General features: G+C 37.1%; 1 pseudogene; it reads right to left on the bottom strand.

Annotated features, from left to right (window-relative positions):
- Positions 1–321: 321 nt before the first annotated feature.
- On the bottom strand, positions 322–1459 carry LOC140526763 (olfactory receptor 2D2-like; annotated as a pseudogene).
- Positions 1460–19358: the final 17899 nt, after the last annotated feature.

The raw sequence follows: 19358 nt of genomic DNA, 5'->3' as shown, positions 1-19358 counted from the left end.
AAAATTTCTAAGGCCTTTGAAAACTGCACATTGCTAATATTCTTCCCTGAGTTTTTCATATTAGCAAAACTCTACCCAAAAATAGAAAGATTTATGCATCACCTCAAACTTTTCTCAGGAATTGAATCATTATAAGTATGCACAATAAATACAACACATACACATGCTCACACACATGTTAACATATGTATTTAGAGAAGGAGACTAGTTGGTACAATGGATAGAGCATTGACCTTGCAATCAAGAAGAGTCATCTTAATGAATTCAAATTTTTCCTCAGACACTTACCAGCTGTTTGACTCCAACGACATGCATAACTGTACATATAGATACATGAAATAAAAGGACAAAATTTTTATGTATTTGTGCCTGGTCAAAGGGAAAAGGTCATTTTCTGTCAGAGGGCTAAATGAAAAGTGTTGAAGGTAAGAGATGTGGCCAAATGCAGTTATGCCACAATAATCAGGATTACTTCCTGTTGACTGCATTCCTGAATGCCCCCATTACATCCTTATTTCTCAGGCTATAGATGAGAGGGTTCAGCATAGGGTTTATGACACCATAGAACACAGCAACCTGCTTTGTCTGTTCCCTGGAGGACTTGGGTGTCATATAAGAAATTATTATTGTCCCATAAAAAAGAATGACCACAATGAGATGGGAGCCACAGGTAAAGAATGCCTTGAGTCTTCCCGAGGTTGTCTTCATCCTGATGACAGCCAGTATAATAGCACCATAGGACACCAGGATCAGGGCTACAGGTACAAGAAGAATCACTACACCCATGGAAAAAATGACCATCTCTGCTTTATGAATGTCTCCAGATGCCAGGGTCAAGAGAATGGGAGCATCACAAAAGAAATGAGCAATCCTATTGTCTCCTTGGTAGGGGAGGTATAGTGTGAATATAGTGTCAACTAAGGATGATACAATACCACTGATCCAACACCCCACTGCCAATTGGCCACATATCCTCCCTGTCATGATGAGAGAATAATGCATGGGGTCACAGATTGCCAAGTACCTGTCATAGGACATCACAGCTAGCAGCAAACACTGTGTAGCTCCAGAAACAATGGAAAAAAAAATCTGAGCTGCACAGGCCATGAAGGAAATGATATTCCTCCTAGTCAACATGTGAACTATTGCTTGTGGAACTATGACAGTAGAGAGACTAAGGTCGGCCAGAGACAAGTTACAAAGGAAAAAGTACATGGGTGTATGGAGCTGTGAGTTAGTTAAAACTAGGTAGATGAGGAGTAAGCTCCCAAGCACAGTAGCCAGGTAGACCCCCAGGAACATTACAATGAGCAGCAGCAGAGTCTGAGGGTCATCAGAAAGTCCCAGAAGTAGAAATTCTGTCACCCTAGTGTGGTTGTTCTGGTTCATGTTAAATGTTCCTGCTTCCTTTGAAAGGAGCCAACATATATTTGATGTAGAGATGTAACTTCAGCATCATAGAATCTTTGAGTTGAAAGGGACCTAAGATGTCATCTGGGTTAACTTTCACTGAACCATCTTTGTCTGTCCTGATAATATTTCCAAAAATCATTTTCACTGATGAGTAGTGAATCCTAACAGAAGAAAGACATTTTATTGGTTGACATCCAAAGCATTCCGAAATATTCTCTAAATAATAAGCCAATAATAAACCATGACACATGGAGTTGTAGAAAAGATGTGACCAAGGTAGTTTCTGAGTCTTAATGGAAGCCACAAGTCCATTGTCAGAAAATGGCAAAGTTCCAGGGAGGAGAGAAAGCAGAGAAAGATCCATTGGAACAGGAAGGGAAGAGACTGTTTTTCTCCACTTTGTGTTTCCTCAGCTTCTACCATATTGTTCTGCTAAAAATACATATATATATAAAACTTATGACTGTTGAATGGATGAACCAGAATTCTAGTGCTCTACTCTCAATTTAATGTCATCTGAATTGATATATCTTAGACCATTGCTTTTACTCAGGAAACATCTATGGGAGTATTTGGGGAAAAGGCCCCCAAAGTCTGCAACTTTCTTTTCTTTAAATTTATTTATTTATTTTTAGTTTTCAACAGACACTTTCACAAGATTTTGAGTTCCTAAAATTTTCTCCCTATCTCACCCCTCTGCCTGCTCTAAGACAGCATGCCTTCTGATTACCACTTCCTCCAATTTGCCCTCTCTTTTATCACACCCCTCACTCCTCTTCTCGTCATCCCCTCTATTTTCTTGTAGAGTAAGATAGATTTCTATATGCCATTTCCTCTATATTTATTTCCCAGTTACATGTAAAAACAGTTTTTAACATTTGTTTTTAAAACTTTGAGTTCTAGCTACTTTCCCTTCTTTCCTCTCCACCCATCTGCACTGAGAATCCAAGCAGTTCAATATAGGTTGTACATATGTAGATATGCAAAACACTTCCATAACATTCTTATTGTGAAAGACTAGCTATATTTCCCTTCATCCTATCCTGCCCCACATTTTTTCTATTCTCTCTTTTGACCCTGTCCCTCCTCAAAAGATTTTACTTTTAATTAGCTTCTCCTCCCATTTGCCCTCCCTTCTATCATCCCCCACCCCCCACTTACCTCCTTTTCTTCTCCTTTCCTATAGTGTAAAATAGATTTTCATACCAAACTGAGTGTGCATGTTATTCCCTCCTTAAGCCAAATCCAATGACAGTAAGGTTCAGTCTTTCCCTCTTCCCTCCCCCCTCTTCCCCTCCATTGAAAAAGCTTTTTTCTTGCCTCTTTTATGTGAAATGATTTGCCCCATTCTATTTCTCCCTTTATCCTCTCAAAACATTCCTCTCTCACCCCTTAATTTAATTTAATTTTTTTTTAGCTATCATTCCTACCTATTCAACTCACCCTGTGTGCTCTGTCTAGTCCAATAATTTTTAAATTGTCTCTCCAGGACCTATTTTTCCAGGTCACTTGTCCAGTGAGATATTTCACACTGTCTGCTATTTTAATTCCTTTGATTTTGTTTCATAATTTCTTGATTTTTCATAAAGTCATTAGTTTCCATCTGCTCCACTCAAATCTTTAAGGAATTATTTTCTTTAATCTGCTTTTGGACCTTTTTTTCCAACTGGTCAATTCTGCTTTTAGGGCATTCTTCTTCTTATTGGCTTTTTGGATCTCTTTTGCCCTTTGGGTTAGTCTATTTTTTAAAGTGCTATTTTCTTCAGTATTTTTTGGGGTCTCTTTTAGCAAGCAGGTGCCTATTTTTCATGATTTTCTTGCATCATTCTCTTTTCTCTTCTCAATTTTTACTCTGCTTCTGTTACTTGGTTTTCAAAATTCTTTCTTTACCAATATTCCAGAGTTACTTGAAAGAAAAAGTGACCATGATAAATGAATATAGACTATTTAAGATCCTCTATGTTTTGCTATGAATAAATCTTCATATGTATGGTAGATTTTGTTACTGTTAAATTGGAAGATATTGCTTTGAATTAAACTGTTTACTTGATAGAGAAAGGTCAATGTGGAGTCAGTGGTAGTTTCTACAAAATTATCCTATGACACATAGGTTAATAAATACCAAAAAGTCATTGAAATCTATATTCTCTCTTTCTGAATCCAGTGCACTTTCCACTTTTGGTATTTATTGCTTATGTGATCTGGGTCAAATCACTTAACATGTTTTCACTCCTCACTTGCAAATGTAGTAAATTGAAGCAGAAACTCTAAAGTCACTTCAAGATTTACATCTATCATCTGATGACCCTTTCTTGGATAGCTGATAGAGATTAACTACTTTAATAAATGTTTATGTCCTTCCTTTATGGTCATTTTTAGAGTGCAACTGAAATTTTGGGAACTGACTGTAGGGAAAACTGTCACTTATTTGGTATGTGGATGTACTTATCAATTCCCTTCCATGATTGTGATGATTGGCAAATATATTTTGAAGTGATGTATACATTCCCTTGTATTCCATTTTGAAACAAGAGTTAGTATTCATATCATTTCATATACATATATTCCCCTATTCAGTAATTACCTACTTCATGACACTCTCTATTTTCTTTTTCTTTTTCCTCTTTCTCTTCTCTCTTTCTGTGTTCTATTATTACTCTTTTCCTCTCTCTTCATTCCTCTCCTATTCTCTTCTCTTGCTGTCTTCTACTCTTCATTCTTGTTTTCCTTCTCTTCCTTCCCACTTGAGTCTTCTTATAACCCTCTTTTTCCTTTTCCTCCTGGCTTGTCTTTGGTAATTAAGCACTCATAACTTCAGCAAGTCATATAAATGTTACCCTCTTGAACACTTCTAGCGTAACTCTAATATGAATGTGTAGCAAAAAGGAGGTGGATTACTTAATAACTCTGGCTGGTCAATATTTACACAGAAATAATTGAAAATCCTAGGGCACAAAAGACTTGTCAGATGGGGCATCAATCTTTCTGGACCTTTTCCTCCCACTTTCTATTATTAGATACCTAAAATCTATAGTGATTTTCCAAGTCAAATTTCTCTCTTCCCCAAGCCTTAGAAAAACCAGTCAACTGTACGGAAAAGTAGATGATCAACTGGCTTAGCCAGGACAGTAGCATAAACAAGATTCAACTGAGAAAGGGAATTAAACTAAAGCTCAGGAAAATTAGATCACCTGAGAAAAAAATGCACTTCTTAACTATAAGAGAAAAGCCTTCTACATTCCAGGGAAAATAAGGCAGAAGCAAGATTAATCTCTAAGCTCTAATCACCTTTAATGTATTTTTATCCAGAGAGTCTTGGTTTCCTGTCTCCTCTTCTTCCTGAACATCTTCTTGACAGTGTTCTTCCTAAAATGTGACATCCAGGACTGGGCAAGTTCTCCAGACACTACGTAAAAAAGAAAGAATGATGGAGCACTCTCCATTCCCTTAACATGGGTGTGGTAGTTTTTTTGTTTGTTTGTTTGTTTTTTTTGTTTTTTTTTTTTGTACAGAATGAAATAAGATCGGTTGCTTTGGCTTCCATGTGAAACTACTGATTCATTTTGAGCTTGTATTCAGTAAAAGCCTCAAGACTTTTCCCCACACAAACTGTTATATAGCCATAGCTACCCCTGTACTATGGTATAAAGAAAAAAATTAGTACTTTGATAGAACATTTCTCCTTTTTACCTGTTAAATGTCATTTCATTACAGTGAACTCATGATTCTAGCCTATTAGAAATTTGAAACGACTATCACAACTAATCTCCCACTTTTGTTCAGTCATCTAACCAGTACTAAATCCATTTTATTTTATGATTGTATTGGCCATAACTCTCCAGTATATCCAAAAGGATTTCATTAGAGATTTTGCTAAATATTCTGCAGAATTCTTAGTATACTTCAATGCTCATTCAAGGATAAGACAAAAACTTCAAAATGGGGCTATCTTATTGTCCTTTCCAAAACTTAATGAGGGTTGATTTGGGATCATTTATGCTTTAAAGAAGCCATGTTCACCATCAGGGAACTCTTTCATACACTCACAAACAAATCTTTGTAAGAATATGCTTTAGAATTTCACTTAGATTCAAAGGGAAGCTCACTGATGTCAAATGTATATATTCTCTTCTCTTTTTGAAAATTAGAACAGTATTTCCTCTTCTTCCCTTTTGAATCTCTTCCATCATACTAGTTTATAGAATTTAATCAAATAGAAAGGTCAGAAACACAAGCAAAATTCACTCTGAATTAACTTTAAAAAAACTTTTAACCTGTATTAACTTTAGCATATAGGTTACAGTATACAAATTTGAACAAAAAGATAATAGAATGTACTTTTTTTTTTGAGAACAGTACTTATTTCATTTTTTCTCACTGTATCTGAAGTATCTAACACAGTGCATGACACATAATGGGTCCTTTAATTAGTGTTGGTTGATTGCAGAAGAGAGTAATGGGTGAAGAGTATTGAGTTATAATTGAGATGAGTAAGAAGAAGTGGCCCCAGTACATGGGAAAGAAGCCTTACAGGAGGTCATGGATTGTTGAGACCATTATCTCCCTGCAGGTAATATGCCTATTAAGAGTCATGGAACCCTGTCTCCAACATTCTGTTCCTCCACAATGTAGATCACTTGATTATGGAATGAAACATTTTTTGCCTTGAATTTCATGAGTGCCTCCATGTTAATTAATACTTTATGGAAGCAAGTGAAATGAATTTTAGGACATTCTATTCACATTGTTTTATTCATTTCACTGAGAATGGATTGCTGAACCTGGTGCCTAGGGCACATATGAATTGCAACCCTTCCCAAGGATCTATTGTAATAGTGTATGTGAAAATGCCTTTTAAGGAGTTCTGCACCTGTTCCCTCAAGGAGGCAACACCAAACTCAAAATATATAAAATCTTCATTTTCTAGTTGTTCTCGGCCCCTTTCCTCGCCTCACTCACTAGGATGCTCTTCCCCTTGCTCACTGAAGACTGCAATCAGATTATCTGGACCCAAAATACTAGCTGATGATCTGTGGGAAGCCGTCTAATGCATATCTTTTCCCTAGAACTTTCTCTCAAGAGTGCTCACAAGAAGGTCAGTCTCTATCTCTGTCTCTGTGTCTATCTGTCTCTCACTTCCATGATGATGAAATATGAGCTAAAGAAAGACCTTTGTCCCTTGGATTGGGAGGGTTTTGGTTCCATTTGTCTGAAGGACCCTGGAAAGTGTGATCTTGGTGGGGGGGGTGGGTGCTCCTTTGATTCCCCTTATTTGATTTAGCATTCTCTTGAGCTTCAGGTCTCCCAGTCTGGGTGCTATCTGCCTTTGATCCATGATCTTATCAGGGTCCTATTGTCTGGATTACTAGCCACTCCCATCAGGATCATCCCTGAACTGGATCTATATGCCAGGCTGACTCTCCCTATCAAGACCATCCCTGGGGCCTCCAGACTACTTGGTAACACCTGGATTCTTCCCTAAGTCTTTTTCTGTATTTAAGTTCCATCTCACCTCTACGTAGGTGCTCATATTCAATCCAGCTCAGACTCTGTCTAGTTGAGATTCTATCTGGCTTGCTTGTTAATACAAGTGTTACAAATGCTTAGGCTCCTTAAGACTCAAACCAGAATGGTAAATCTTTAATAAACTTTGTTTTCCTTTGAGAAGGCTTGTGTCAAATTCATTCAAGCAGGACCCAGCATGTTGGTGTTTTGGGGTTCCCAGCACTCCAAACCTCAACATTTTTCAGCATCCCAAACCTCAACAATGACTCTACTTCCTTCTTTGTACCTTTCTCTCCAACTTCTCTTGGCCTTAATTTTATTTTTGAGCCAAATGTGACCAATAAACTTGTCAATCATGCAGGTGACATAATGAAATCAAGGAAAGTGGAAAGAAATCATATTTTAAAGTCAGTTTAGACAAAAAGAGAAATTGGTGTAATCATCACACAAAGTCCTAAGATTTCTAAAATAATGCCTTTAAAACTTCAACAACTGTGTCCAATCCTCATCCTCTAATTCAATACAAATTTCTCAAGCTCTAGTACTCTAGGAAAATCAGAATCTCTTATTGAAGTTTAGGATGCAGTTAAGTTTTACTGTGATGATTATAACTGTGTTTTCTTCTATTTCTCATAGAAAATGTACCATTTTCTAACAGGGTTTTGAGCTAGGTATAAGAATCTAAATACCAATAATAACATGATTTCTATTGTGTACTTATGAAAATTTTCCAAATCCTTGACTTACAAGTGAATTTTAATGATAACTTTTGATTATGATTTGGTAATAATCTTTAAAGAAAATGCTGACCATTTGAACTGGTGGTTCCAATTCCAACTAAATGTCTACATACCATTCTATGTGGTTCTTGCTTATCAGAACCAATCTTATCTTCTTGTTGAAGAAAATCTAGGATGTTATGTTTGCTAGTATCTGAAACAAATAAATTACTTTTCTTTATAAATATTCCAGATTTTAGACTAACTCAACTTTATAGTACCCTTAATGCAACCTAGTGAAAATAGATTGTCATGATTCCCTGCTGCATTATAAAATCTTATCTTCTTGGACAATAAGTAAGATAGAATTATTGAGGTAAAATGATTGGGAGTTGGAATGCTTGGGTTCTGGTTCAGATTTTACTTTAGATTTGCTCCTTTTGCGTGTCCATTTTCTGTATTCTCTTCTCCACTTCTTTACACTATCAACCTGAGACCTCGATTAAATTCAAAAGGTCCCAGAGTGGTAAGTCCAGGAAAATGCAAATCTCTACTTTGTTTTGTGTTACTCTGATGTAAAGTGAAGGTATAAGAAAAGAAAATTCATAAAATCATGTAATCACATAGATGGGACCAACCTGGGAGCTCATTTAATCCAATGTATGTCTTGCTAGGAACCATTGTTCTCATTTTCCAAAAACTTACGTTTCATTCAAAAATTTTTGAGAAACATAAAACTATTTTAATCATATATCTCTAAGTCCCCTCATTATTCTCTGAATATGTTTCAGTTTATTCTCTTTCTCCCTAAGATGTGGTTCCCAGAAAAATACAAAGTAGAAGAATGCTAGTCTGACCTCTCTGCACTGGTGACTGTGCTTCTATGATTGCATTGCCTTCCTTGGCCGGCATGTCCCATTATTTAGTAAACTTAAGATTTCAGCACATTCAAACCATATATTTTTAAAATATGAACTGCTATTTCCTCACATTTACTTTTGCACAGATTGGTTGGAGCTTGTCTAGGAATCTATATTTGTGCATATTGCATTTCTTGTTTTTACTTGTCTTTTGTTTTGTTTGCAAAGATTATTTTGGATCTTGATTTTCAATTCAATGTTCATCTCTACAAGATTTTAATAATCATGATTTTCATTACTTAATCCAAATTATTGATTCCCAAAATCAGGCAAGTGACTTCCATATGAGAAAACAATGAAACAACCAATTCCCTCCAGCTTGATCTCACTTTTTCCTTGACATTTTTAGTGACAAAAATGGTGAAAAGAAGCCCTTGGGTAGTTGTCTCAGAATTTGCCATAACGGGTTTGAGTTTTTTCATGGAGACACATTTGAAGATCCTGTGTAAAAACCATGATGATAATCAGAGCATGTTAAAGACTATGGAACTGAAAGGTAGATAGTGGAGGAGAATCAGAATTTCTCTGAGATAGGTGGTTTTGACATTTGAAATCTTGCCAAAAGATAGTAATCAGTTAAGTGAAAGATGCTTTGGACCCTGGGATCTCTGGATAATGACAGGAACCTGACTTCAGCAGATCAGTGTGAAATAACAAAATTCATGACAGGGTCTTAAGATGGAGAGTTCAGTTGTTCCTCAGAGGCAATATTATTCAAACATCTCATTTGCTAAATGAATTGCCCAAGATAACAGAGGTAATAAGCATTAGAGCTGGAATTTGAATCCAGGTTCACTAACCAATTCTCTTTCTATTATGTCATGGACTACCTTGGACACAAACACCCTATTATTGGATACTGACAACATTCTGTGATCCTCTACAGATGGATTAAATGAGGTTTAAATAAATGCATCACTTCCTGCTTTATTATCTAGAACTACATTTTGTGGGCTATTTGTTTACTGTTTCTTTCTTAGATCATCACCAAGCCTGTGTGAGGTAGGGCATTTTTTTCCTGTTTGACCATGGTGGACTGCTTCCTATCTCTTTTGGCCTGTAACTATGAATGGGAAAAGAGATGATAGTTTATAATCAGAACACTAATAATATTTAAGATTTATGTAGTGCATGAATGTTAAAAATCACTTTATATAAGTTTTATAATTTAATTCAACAATCCTGTTATTACCTTTTTCTTTAAAAAAACACATAAGGAACTTGAAGTTGATAGAAGCTTAATGGCTTGTCTAATGTCACATAGCTAATTAGTATCTGAGGAAAGATTCAAACTCAAGTCTTTTTAACTCACAGCCCAGCACCATAGCCACTGCTCAACACTCCCTAATTATGGACAATGTAAAGAGCATCTACATACTGTCAGCATCAATGGAAATTTCATTTCATGCAAGCTGTCACATAGGACTCATTTTAGTCCAGTTCTTGAGGACTTTGTGTTGGTGGTGGGAGACACAGTTCCATATTGAAACTCACCTGCTTATTTCCATGGTCACGGGGAGAGCATTGGTATGTCAAATTTGGTGGAAAGGTATTCTCAAAACAACAAAGTAAAGAGTTAGAGAGGTGCATAATTCAAATCCGCTTGAATCATAGACTATTAAAATCTCCTTTCTCACTAATGTTCACTTTGCTCTTCCTCTGTCCTAAATCAGGCATTCTCACCTGGATGGCAGAAAAAAACAGGAAAATGTTCACAGCCAGTGAAAAGACTTCAAATGTCGACTATAAAACAGAGAGCTGAGAAGTGGCCTGTGGGTAGGATAAGAAGCACAATAATCTTGTTCAGAATTCCAAGAACACATCTCTTACTCTTATAATAAAGACAGGAAGAGAGAAAAATGGGTAAGGGGAAGGGAAGAAGAGTAGAAAACTGGCTCAAATCAGCACTTTCATCAGAAAATGTCCTTGGTGGTTCAGAGTACTTACCTTTTTAATAAGGACTGATTATTTGAGAATAGTCCCAGTTTAATGGGCTATGCTTCAGTTGGTCTCTGGAGTATCTAAAGTACTCTGGAGGATTCCTCCTCACTAGAGTAGACTTGTGCTTTACATTTCTGTTCAGGATGGTATTCCAGTGTTATTAAGGGGGAAATTATAGTGCAGATGTCTCAAAGCTACGTCCTTGTCTCTGAACTCTGGATATTTTCTTTCTCTTCTCAACCATATTATTTATTATTCCATAGGTAGGTACATATAAGGATGACTAAATAACTAGGTATGTGGCCTACTATATTTTTGCTATGATACCAGACATCCTCAGCTCTGCTTTAAAGAATATGTACATTTTTTATCCTTGCTTTCATGGCTGGTTTCCTAAGGAAAAAAGTCATTTGAGATGACCACAAACTATAATCATCACTGTAATTCTGTGATCTTGGTGTTTTGTGATACTTGGATGTTTGAAATTAGAAACTAGAGAGAATGTCAGAGTTATTGCACCAGAGGCAATTTAGGCTAGCCCAATTGATCAAGCGTTTCTTTAACATCCTTGAAAACAGGAAATATTGATCCTGCTTCATCACCCCAGATGATCTCACCACTTCTTGAAGTAGCTTATTCTATTTTTGTACAATTATTAATTATTTAAAATTTTTCTTATAAATTTGAATTTGACCTCGTTACAACTTTTATCCATTTTCCTAGTCTGATCTTCTGCCAGAGTTGCAACTATCTTGGGTTTCATATATCTTCTTATCAGGGCACCAGCATGTAGAGAAGACATGCTTCAACAAAGAGGTGATAGATGTCCTCACACCTGAACTTACAGACTTTCATGGGCCCTCCTCACAACATAGCTACTATTGGATGACTATTCTGTTGTTGAATTCCTATGAACTTTTGCTTCCACTTCTTATAGGAACTTATGTCACACTCTCTGAGAAAAAATAATAAAATAAAAATCAACTTGGAAAACCAAAAAAAAAAGAATATCCATGGAAGCACTTTTTGTGATAGCTAAGTGGTGATTAGCTCTGTTATACACTATATCACGGCCCAATTTCATTTTTTAACACAGTTTATAAGAGATAAAACAATTCAAACTTTTGGTCAGGTGATACTTCTTTTTAAAGCATTTACAATATGGACCACAAGAATTTTTTTTTAAACATTAACACACTGAGACACAAATAACATTTATGTTGCTAACTTCACAAGCTCTTGACTTAATTGTCTCCACACTATTACTAAGAATTAAAGGACCCTAACTTATTGTTGTTGGTCTAAAGTCTTATGCGTAATGACTTAATTTTAGACTTAACCTCAGATGTTTCCCTACCAATAATCTATTAGATCGGGTATTAAGCTTACAAACCTTTTGACTATAGGAAATTGCCACCAAGAGTAGTGACATTGCAGGGACACAATATCTCCCCAACTTCATGTCAGTTCCAGGCAGGATTAGATTGTCCACTTGCATTCAGTCAGGCTTAAAGTCTTCAAGGTGTCAGTGGGGAAATTGAGTCAGAAGAATCCTACCTCAGCCCAGACTGAACAGCTTCTCTCCTACCCTTCCCATGAGATCATCTTTTGCTGTTCATACCAGCATCTCACAGGCTTACTGGCATCATGTATTGGAAGCTCAGACCACCTTTCTTGCTATCCATTCCTGGAGTTGGACTCAGAAGAACAGTCACTTAATAGTCCCATAGCATCTAAAAATAGCAAGTTGTAATAACCAGGTTTCAAATATGATTATAATTTCACTTTGGCTAAGGAACATCTTTTGAGGCAAGTCTTAAGTGGCTTACATGCCTTTCTATAGATGTTCTAGTTCCTGATTAAATAGTAATCATAAAATCAAGTTTACCATTAAAACCTTAACTTTTCCATCAATGCCAAATTTTACCCAAAGTTACCTTCCTCTAGGAAATTTAGACTGAAATTCTTTTCCTCAAACTAAAGATGTCATTGATTTATTCTCAGTAATTAATTCAGTCAATTGTTTTAATACTAATTGCTTTTACCTCACTTTATAACATATCCAATTTTTCTCCTCATCACTCACCTCCCCCCCGCTTCCTAATATCTTGCATTCTGATTACTCCTTCCCTCAATGTGCCCTCCCTTCTATCACACCCCACCCTTCCATTATCCCCATCTTCTCTCTTTTCTTGTAGGGCAAGATAAATTTCTATACCCCATTCCCTGTATTTCTTATTTCCCGATTATATGCAATGAAAATTCTCAACATTCATTGCTAATACTTTGAATTCCAACTTCTCTCCCTCCCCCCTCCCCAGCCCCACTGAGAAGGCAAGCAATTCAATACGGACTAAATATGTGTTGTTTTGCAAAAGACTTCCATAATAATCATGTGTAATACTAATTATATTGCCCTCTGTCCTACTCTATCTCCCCTTATTTTTTTCCCCCACAATTGACTTTGTCCCTTCTCGAAAGTGTTTATTTCTAGTGGCTCCCTTCTCCCATTTGCCCTCCTTTCTAACATTCCCCTCACCCCACTTGTCACCTCCTCTCCTACTTTCTTGTGGTGTGATATAAATTTTCATATCAAATTTAGCGAGCATGTAATTCCCTCCTTCAGCCACATGTGGAGAGAGTAACTTCATTTTTCCCCTCTCCCCTTCTCCTTTTTCTCCTCCATTGAACAAGAGTTATATCCTGCCCTGCTCCATTTCTTCCTTTCTCTTCTTGGTATTTTCCTCCTTCACCCCTTAATTTTTATTTTATTCTATTTTGTGTGTGGATATCATCTCTTCTGATTCAACACAACCTGTACTCTTTATCTATATGTGTACGTGCATGCGTGCATGCATGTGTGAGTGTGCGTGTGCGTGTGTGTGTGTGTGTGTATGTACAATCTCTCCATCTACCCACATACTGAGAAAAGATTCAAGGGTTATTTTCTAGCTGCTTGCAGTATTTTATCCTTGATCTGGGAACTCTGAAATTTGGCCACAATATTCCTAGGAGTTTGTCTGTTTGGGTCTCTTTCAGGAGGTGATCATGGCTTTCAGGTAGTCCCACAATTTTTAAATTGTTTCTCCTGGATCTATTTTCCAGGTCAGTTGTTTTTCCAATGAAATGTTTCATATTATCTTCTATTTTTTCAAATTTTTGGTTTTGTTTACTAACTGCTTGGTTTAACTCATAGTCATTCCTTTTCCTGAACTCAATTCTCTCTTTCAACGAATTGTTTTGTTCAGTGAGCTTTTGAGCCTTCTCCTCCATTTGGCTAATTCTGCTTTTTAAAACCTCCTTCTCCTCATTGGCTTTTTGGACTTCTTTTTCCAATTGAGTTAGCCTCTTTTTAGAGCTGTTATTTTCCTCAGCATTTTTTTGGTTCTCTTTTAGTAAGCTGTTAACTTGTTTTTTAAGGTCTTCTATTGCCTGAGCCTAGTTTAAGTTCCCTTTGGAGGCCCTGGAGGCAGAGGCCTTGACTTCCTCTGACAGTATGTCTTGTTCTTCCTCATCTGAAAGGATGGGGGGAGACACCTGTTCCCCAAGAACAGGTCTTATTTTTTCCCCCTTTTTGGGCCTTTTCCCAGTCAGTTACTGGACTTCTGAGTTTCCTCTCCACAACCACCTTGCCTCCAGTTCCACCAATCCAGCACTTGGGGGCTGAGATTCAGATGAGCTGCTCCAAACCCTCAGGGACTTTAGGCAGGGGAAAGGCTGCTATTCAGAGTGAGATTAAGATCAGCTGCTCAGGTTGGGGCAGGACTGCCAGGCAGGGCTCAGCTCCCTCTGGGGGTTTATGATGAGACCTTCAACAATGGATGGGGGCTACTTCCTGCTTTGGGAGCCTGTCAGCTGCTGCCTGTAATGCTGCCACCTGAGGAGGCTCGATTTGTGGGGACACCCTGCTCCCATCTCAGCTAGCCAAAAAGACCCTCTCACTGACCTTTGGTGCCTGTGGGTTGAAGGATCTGTGCTGCTGCTGGAGATTCTGTCCCTGAAGCATGCTCAGATATGCATCTCTCTGTGCTGTGTGGCCAAGATTGGTCTGGATTCTACTCTGCATCTGGTGAAACAGACCTTTCCCATTGATCTTTCAGGTCACTCTGGGCTAGAAATCTCCTCCACTCCATTGTTCTGTGGTTTCTGCTGCTCTAGAATTTGTTGAGAGTTTTTCTTCAGAGGTATTTTATGGGCTGTGGGGTAAGAGCTACTGTATGTGCATCTTTCTACTCTACCATCTTGGCTCTGCTCCCCTTCCATGTATATTCTGCTATTGGTGGTAGTATTCTTTGATTTGCTTGGGCTTTATGGCCATCAGTGACATACTGAGGTCTTTTAATAATTTGTGGTGCTTCTAGTCACTTTCTTAGAAGATAAGGCCTCAAACCCTTCACAGTGGACATTCTTGTCATTGATCTTGGATGCTATAGTTAATCAGCATCCAACGATCAAATAAAAACTGCCATTGTTTCTGGAAAGGGCATGATTTTGGATTGCTTTGTGGTTTCACTCACCAATCCTTTGATTCCCTAGAAAAAAGCATCTTTTCTGGCCTATTTTTTCCCTTTGGGTCTAGTTCTATTGGAATATAAGCTTGTAGAGAGGAAGGCTTTCCTCATTTTGGTATTTGTACATAACAGACTCTGGCACATAGAATGTAAAGAAATGCTTTTTCATTCATTTATTTATAAATAATTTCAATTTTTTTTCTAAATTTTAGGATTAATTCATAGTTCCATTCAATGTGTATCCATTGGTGTATGTATTTATCTCTAGTCCCTTTCACATTTACTATTTCTATCCCCTTTTATAATTTTCTGTGTGAGGTCAAATCTGAGATTTGTTTTGATTTCTATTTCTGTTATTAATCGTGACTTAGGGAAACCTTTCTCGCGATTGTTAATGGTTTGCCAGTGTTTTTATAAGAACAGATCTTTTCATGTACTTTTATCATTGGTCTTTGGGAAATGAGCCTTGTGCCTATATACTTACTTTGCTTTATACCTTGTCAAGTTTTTTCTTTTTTATGATTCAAGAACCACAGAACCATCACATTTATTGTGAGGGTATAATTAAACATAAAAAATTATAGCTAGCATTTATATAGCATTTTAAGGTTTGCCAGATACTTTACACATATTATTTGATCTTCACATTGTAAAAGCAATCTCCCTGACACATCCAGGACAGCCTGCTGCACAGGTTTTTAGATCTGCTTTTCTGAAAGGAAAGCAACTTTTGAGAGGTCAACAATCACTTCATTCAAGCATTCATATATCATTCACTTAGTTCAGGGGAAAACGTTAGTACACCGAACTTTAGCAAAAATACAAAAAAATAATCAACAGACAGGGCTTCCAACTGTCTGACCATTAGCAATACATACATCACAGATCAACAGATAGATAAGTATCTGACACTTACATAGTTACCAGAGAGAGATGCACCAACATCTGGGTTTTCAAAGCCAGGGGCTCCTTAGTGGCTGCCCAGAGCCTAGTTTGACCAAACAAACACTTCCAATGAACAAGCCCCAAAGGAAAACCTCGCTTCAGAGTATTTAAACACTTTTCAGAGCCAGAGGGCATCACAACCCTTGAAAACCAGTGCCTCATTAGAAATGTAACAAAAGGTGTAAGCCTCCCCTAAGCAAACTTCCCTTAATGGACAGGTCCAGAAGATCTTTAATTCTCATAATTTCCATTACATACATCAACCCTGTAAAGTAGGTGTTATTATTAGCCTCATGGTATACATGAGGAAACTAAAGAAAACAGGTTGTGATTTACCTAGGGTCACATAGGTAGTAAATGAGAAAAGATTTGAACTGATTTTCCTGATTTTCCAATAGAACATTTTGTCCAATGCAGTACTACATGCATGGGTAAAGTCTACATTTTAACTAATTTAACAGTTGCTCTGTCCAGTGGTGAAGCCTGATTTTTCTGAGAGACAAGTCTTATACCCCTGTCATTTCATTTCTGCCTACTCATGATCTGACATTTTAAGCTTTCATACTCCTTCCCAGTCCACGTGTTTTATTTCTGTTATTCTTAACTGGCACGAACCATAATCCATGCCAACAATGCTGAGTTGTTTCCAAAGATGGTAAGTGTTTGAAATCTTATATATTTTGACACTTTGACTCCCAACCTGGATCACTCTACCTTAGTTAGGATGCTGCTTAAAACCTCTTTACTTATTTTTATATCCAGCCATTCTTAGAGGCCCATCCATATAAGAGGATCTTCTTGCTTTACCTCAAATGGAAAATGAAAAAGAATTAAGGAATCATCCTTTGCTGTGAATGTCGAGTCAGAATTGCATGGATGAACAATGCCAATTGTGACCCCACTTTCTAGACTAGGTAGTATGAGAGCAATGTGGTGTGCTTTGGGGAAAAATGATTACTAATCTTGCCAATAGATCAGAGCTGGCATGAAAAGTATATGTGGTCCAGTCGTATGAAGAAGGAAAGTATGATTTATGCTGTCTGCATAGTAAAAACCTCCCCACTAATTTATAATTTTAATGTGGTATCATAAAATTACAATGTCCTAATAGTAATTAATTATATAAGTACAGGATAGAGAAGGTGTGACTAGAAAAAACTTCTGTGGGAAAAGATCTGGGATTTCAAATTTAAGATCAAGTCAATATGATGACATTGCTTCTCAAAAAGCTAATACAATTTTAGACTTCATTGATAGAATTATAGTATCCAGGGGGAGAAGGAGGTAGTATAACCACTATATTCCTTCCTGGATAGACCATAATAGATTATTATATTTAATTATGAATGTCATGTTTTAGTTAGAACAAAGTGGATCATAGATTTAGATTTGGAAGGCACCTGAGTGTCCATCCCCCTCTTTCTATAGATGATGTAACTTATAGAAGACAACACAGATAGGAAATTGACAGAGATGGGATTTGCAGAACTCAAGTTCTTTGAATCCAAATCCACTAATCATTCTACCATACCATACTGCCTCTAAGGAAAGGTAGACCACTTTAATGAGGAGCTTAGAAATTATGTCATACAAGGATCAGTTGATGGAACTGGGGATACTTAGCCTGAAAAAGAAAGGATCCAGGGGGAGATGTTGCTACTTTTTCCTTTGGAAAACTTTTATGTTTGTAATTTTTTTTGATTTTTAAAAACATTTTTACATTAAAAATTAATATCTCATTTTCCCAAGTTACATATAAAACAATTGTAACATTATTTAAAATTTTTTTGTGAGTTCCAAATTTTTTCCTACCCTACCTGCCCTTGCCCCTTCTTTGAGAAGTCAAGCAGTTTCACATAGGTTATACATCTGCAGTCATTTGAAGCATATTTTCATGATAGTCGTATTGTGAACAGATGAAAATAAAACAAGAAAAATAAAGTAAAAAAAACCATTATGCTTCAATCTGCATTCCTACTTCATCACTTCTTACTCTGGACATGGATAGCATTTTTCATCCTAAGTAATTCAGAATTGTCTTGGATCATTATATTGCTAAGAATAGATAATCATTTACAGATGATCATTCAACAATATTACTGTTACTTTACACTATATTCTTATGGTTCTACTCATTTCATTTTTTATCAGTTCATGTGAGTCTTTCCAGGTTTTACTAAGAGTATTTTCTTGGTCATTTCTTATGGCACAATACTATTTCATCATTATCATATACAACATCTAGTTCAGTCATTCCCTAAATGATAGACATTACTTCAATTTTCAATTCTTTGATACTACCTTAAGAGCTGATATAAATATTTTTGTACATACTCATTCTTTTCCTTTCTGATGTTTATCTCTTTGGGATACAGACTCAATAAGAGTATTGCTGGGTCAAAGAGTATGCATGCAATTCCACCAATAGCATATTAGAGTCTCAATTTTCCCATAAGCCCATCAACATTTGTTATTTTCCTTTTTTGTCAAATCAACTGATTTGATAGGTGTGGGTTGATAGCTCAGAGTTGTTTTGGTTTGCATTTCTCCAGTCAAGAGTGATCTGGAGTATTTTTTCATATAACTATTGTCAACTGGACCAAACTGGTCTCTAACCTGTGGATTGTCAGAGCCAAATAAAGCAGAACAGAGATAGGAGGCTCAGGAATCAAACAGGATTTTAATTTTAAGGTGAAGGAAAAGTCTTGGAAGGAAGAAGGCAGATTAAACACATATACTGGGGCCCCACCCCTAGTGGAGGTACCCAACACATTGTGGGAAGACCTCAGTACTTATACCAGTGCCTACATAGTGAGCTGTAGCTATGACAAGGAGGGGAAGAGCAACAGTGAGACAAGGTTGATTCATAGCAGGTCTTCATGACTGGAACATGGATACAACAGGTAACTGTCCAAACTCAGAGAACACTTCGTGTTGGTCAAAGTAATACAATAATCTTATGATTTTGTCAGAGAGTGAGATCATCCAGAAGGTGAGCACAAGGATTGTTGTTATGCCAACCCCAGGGCACAGCTTGCTTGCTGGGCCTTAGTTCTGGAAAACAGGAAGTTTCCTAATATCTTGACACAATAGATAGCTTTGATTACCTCAATTGAATACTGTCCATATCTTTTGACCATTTATTAAATGAGGAATGACTCTTATTTCTATAAAGTGATACCTGGGGCTCAGCAGCTGTCACTCACTCAGCTCCGCTGGTCTCCTATCCTAGGCTGCCACATCCCGAGATGCTGCTCCTGGCTCAGGCCACCACGGGGCTTTCCTGCTCAGCAGTGCTGCTGCAGCAGGACTATATCATCTGAATTTAAAGGGAAGCTCACTCTCTTCTATTTTTTGAAAATTGGGACAATATTTCCCCTTCATCCCTTCTGGCCCATTTCCAT

Source organism: Notamacropus eugenii, chromosome 1, assembly GCF_028372415.1.
Source record: "Notamacropus eugenii isolate mMacEug1 chromosome 1, mMacEug1.pri_v2, whole genome shotgun sequence".
In the NCBI taxonomy this organism is placed as follows: Eukaryota; Metazoa; Chordata; class Mammalia; order Diprotodontia; family Macropodidae; genus Notamacropus; species Notamacropus eugenii.
This window is presented reverse-complemented; position numbering and strand designations above follow the sequence as displayed.